At 40.8% G+C, this 4,605-nt stretch overlaps 1 pseudogene; it reads left to right on the top strand.

Moving 5' to 3' along the window:
- The first annotated feature begins 219 nt into the window (after window positions 1–219).
- On the top strand, window positions 220–337 carry LOC126261200 (5S ribosomal RNA; annotated as a pseudogene).
- The last annotated feature ends 4,268 nt before the right edge of the window (window positions 338–4,605 follow it).

The following is a 4,605-nucleotide window of genomic DNA, read 5'->3' as shown; positions in this document are numbered from 1 at the left end:
TGCCATCATACAAACATGTAAACAGGCTATGGTACTTACAGTATAATCGACACTTCTTTGGTTTTACTCTCAGAAAGTATTATTTTCCCCCCAAGGGGTAGTTAGCCATAGGTTGAGAACCATTGTACTTGCAGCATTGTAGAAAATAAAACCAGAAGAGAAGATAAACGACGCGCTTGAGATGTGGTATGAATATTAAGTAAACTAATAAACTAAGAGGCCAACGGCCTTGCCGCAGTGGTAACACCGGTTCCCGTCAGATCACCGAAGTGAAGCGCTGTCGGCCTGGGCTAGCAATTGGATGGGTGACCATCCGGTCTGTTCAGCGCCTTTGGCAAGCCGGGTGCACTCAGCCCTTGTGAGGCAAACTGAGGAGCTATTTGCTTGAGAAGTAGCGGCTCCGGTCACGAAAACTGACAACGGCCGGGAGAGTGGCGTACTGACCACATGCCCCTCCCTATCTGCATGCAGTGACGCCGGTGGGCTGAGGATGGATCCATAGACGGCAAAAACTATCTGGGAATGAACTTATTAGAATATATCGAACAAACAATTTACGACGTCGTATGCAAGTGCTACTCTGACATGAAGAGGTTATCGGGTAGCATTAAACAAGTAAGAAAACTGCCATGAGACAAGAAAAGATGGGTTCGTGATTGATGCAGCGTATCGCAAGGCAACTTTGTCGTAAGTGATAACGAAGAAACTTTTCGTTTCTGTTGTTCAAAGTATATTCTGTGAGGGGGGGAGGGGGTGTTTATTTACACTGTTGGTATCCAATTTTAACTCTTGATTATGATTGAGACAGTCAGACAGTCTAACAAAAATAGTGACTTATTTGTGGGATTTTTATTACAACTTGATGAAGTTATTATTTGCTTTTAAGTAAGGGAAACATTATAACATACTTTTAGACTGTAATATCTACTTTCTAAACATGTTCATCACCACGCTACGTAGACGATAGTACTTGATGGGAGTTTTATGTAAGTCACGTGTTAACAAACAAATCAATACTCTAAAATGAGGATAAACGATGCTTTTGAGAGGTGGTATTATAAAAGGATGTTGACAATTATTTAAACTGATAAGTTAAGAAATATTATCCGCAGAATCAGCAGATCTATTTGCATCTACATCTACACATGCTCAAGCTACTTTATTGTATGTCGTGGAGGGCATTTTGTGCACCACTGTCAGTCTTCTGCAGTTTAATCTGGTTTAGAGATCTCTGTCCTATCACTACGTAATTCTAAACCTTTCGGTGTCTACAGGTCTGCTCCACGTATACACGTTTCTTTCACGATTCTCAAACCAAGTGTTAGCATTGATTAATCCACCACATGGATTCCTGTTTCATTCATTTCTCTCAGTCCACGTTCTCCTACTATTTTTCCTTCTCTTCATTTTCCAGTTCTCATCACAAATTTATGTCTCTCTCAACGATAACTTTTATCCCATCATACATTGTTGCAGTCTTTTCATCATCTGATGATCTGGTCAGCATATGGTGTTCTACTACGGTGTTAGGTGTTGGCTTCATGTCCACCGTGCGTACGTCAATGTGAATATAAACTTACATGTTGCCAGTTCATAACCACACAAGTTACCAGTTATCACTAACGTTGGAAGAAAACAATGATCCGTTAGCCAGATGCATTCTGCGATAAGTAAGAGATGACCAGAATGAAATTTCGTTATTTCAATTACAATAACAGGTTCTTGTGAACATTTCTTTGTAACTGAGGTGGACGATCTTGGAACTAAACATAATATATAAAATCATATTGGCCAGATTCAAAATATTGGCAATGGGAAACAATTAGAAACAATTAAAACAATATTTCGCAGAAGGATGTTAAAACTGAGTAGCCAGTTGAACTATCAGTTTAGGAGCTTATGGTGAACAGACGAGAAACAGTGCCTGCGGTAAGAAGTAGTAGCGATTGTATGTTTCCTTTGTTACCTGTTGTTCGAAAGAAAACTCTAAGACCATTTGCAAGGATGTTCGTGGCATATATTGAAAAGCTGACGTAATGCCTCATTTCTTAAATCAGCGCAGTGTCAAGCGGATATTTGTACTAAAAAGCCGATTAAAATGTACGCAATGCTTTGTTTGTGTTGCTACGAATGACTTCGGAGATGAAAGTAGGGGAAGTGTTAGTCTACTCTATTAGATCTGATGGGACGAATTAGCGTCGACAGTGTCACAGGTTCTTACTCCGGGAGATACTGGAGAAGTTTGGCTTTTAACTCAGAACACTGGTACACAGTCTGTCGGGACGGCAGCAACTCGTCTCATCTTACTGCAAGGAAAAAATTTATGAGTGTTATATAGAGATGTCGGTGACATTAATAGAAATTTGTTTTTGGTATGTTGGTACATGTTGCACAATGACATAACATGATGTAAGAAGTAGTTTTATTTACATAATTTTTCAAGTAATCATATCGCATGTGTTTTGTTCGAATGAGTGGACGGGAATACTGTGCAGTCACAATATTCATGCTTTTGGTTTATCTCCAACGGAATTTTAGCAAAGTATTTCGTAAGGTTCGGATGCTGTGCTGTGGGGCGATTCTGTATGGTTGGAAATGAAGAACACACTTACTACGCCGCGATCGCAGTATCGAAAATTGGAACAACAAAAGTTCCTCTAGCAAAATAGTTGAAGATGTGTACAGCGTCTGGTTCTTCATTATCAACAGCTGAAATGTGGACGGTTGAATTCAGACATGCCATGCCGTGCTCACCCACTTTAAGGTCACCCCCTCAATAATCCAAATACTGGGAAAATCATTCAGAAAGTGCGCAAGATCAGTATCTCTAAATTCTGCTTGCTGTAGAATCCTTGAACATATTCTCACTTCGAATGTAATAAACTTTTTCCAGGCTGAGAAATTTACGTCCATGAATCAGCATGGTATTAGAAAGCATCGCTCGTGCAAAACTCAGCTTGCCCTTTTCTCATACTAGAAATCAGGGCTCGTACGAAGGCATATAGACAGTCATTTTTCCCTCTCCCTATTTGCGGGAGGAACGGGAAGGGAAATTATAAGTAGTGGTACAGGGTACTCTCTGCCGCGCACCGTACGGTGGCTTGCGGAGTAGATTCAGAGGTAGATGAATATACCTTATTGAACGAGAAGCCATTAAATGTGTGTGAAATATGAGGGATCGCTTAAGATCATTAATTGTTATGGGTACCAGTGAGCTGTGGTCGTGTACATCAGAGCACAGTTGATGGGAATCATTTGTGTCATACTGCTTGTTACGATGAAATAGTTACTTGTCTTCAGTGCGTAAGCCTAATTGTAATTACATATACCCCGAGATTTAGGTTCAGAGAGAAGGTGACAGTTTAGTTATGAGACGGCGAAGCCAAGATATGCTGATGCAAAATCACTAGTTTTGGTGACACACTCGTCTATAGCTCAGCCGGTTAGATTGGGGTGAAGGCAGAAGTTTCATTTGTTTTGAGGGAAGAGAGTATTACGAACAAGAGAAAAATAAGAATTTATTCTCACGATTGAAAGCCAATCACCTCATTGTTACGTCATTGGTACCGTTGCCATATCTGAAGAAAGGGCTTGGTACATTTTCAAGGAACAGTTAATTCTGAGAAAGCTTCCTGTAATATGGGAGGCGGATTTGTAGACGCTGAACAAAATCAATATTTGGATCGTACTGAAAAGAATTTGTTGCTGTGGATGAGACGTGGATGGGTCACATCACGCTGGAAGCGGAAGCTTTATCAAAGCACTGGCAGGAGGCCGCTGGTCCTGCACCATAAAAGGTGAAGTCGTTTTACCGCTTCTGGGGAAGCTATTGCGCAGTGTTCCTTAGGATAGAAGAGGGATTCATGTCATTCATTATCTGTGCGTACCAAATACGACTAACACGTGATATTGAACGAATACAAAGAAGAGGTCAGCACGAATGGTCACTGGTTTGTTTGACTTGCAGGAGGGCGTCACGGAAATGCTGAAAAGATTGAACTGCCAGACACTTGATGAAACACGCCAACTATCCTGCGAAAACCTGCTTCCAAAAATTCAAGAGATGGTACGAACTGAGGAATCTAAGAACATAGGGAGGTATAGGGTACAGGTACAGACATTGCGATCAGTGGTAGCTTAGCACGTATCCACTTCAGCAGGCTAGTTGTTCTTTCTCTGTCTGTCTTTCCACAAACACGTCATGTAATTTACTACCTGATGTTTTCTGCATAGTCGTAACTGCACTGCGAAATGTACTACGCATGTGAGTATAGACTATCCGGTATGCGACTAACACCTTATCTGCAGAGCAATAGAAAGTAAACATTAATGGCTTCCTTATGCCACACTTACTTGGAAGTACTAATCAACCTAAAAACATATCCGAAATAGCTATAGTCATTAGTCTGATAATGAAGTAAATACTGTTCAGTACGCTGAATTCAGTCAACAGTAAAAATGTCTGCACATATACCTCCCTGCGTTACAGCTACTTACGGATTACTCTCCTAGGGACTATGCAGAAGAGGTTACATTAAATACAGCGCTTGCAAGAACATTTAAGAATTCTTTCCGCTCTCAACGAAGTAGTGGAACAGGAAGAAA

This window comes from Schistocerca nitens, chromosome 5 (assembly GCF_023898315.1).
Source record: "Schistocerca nitens isolate TAMUIC-IGC-003100 chromosome 5, iqSchNite1.1, whole genome shotgun sequence".
NCBI lineage: Eukaryota > Metazoa > Arthropoda > Insecta > Orthoptera > Acrididae > Schistocerca > Schistocerca nitens.
This window is presented reverse-complemented; position numbering and strand designations above follow the sequence as displayed.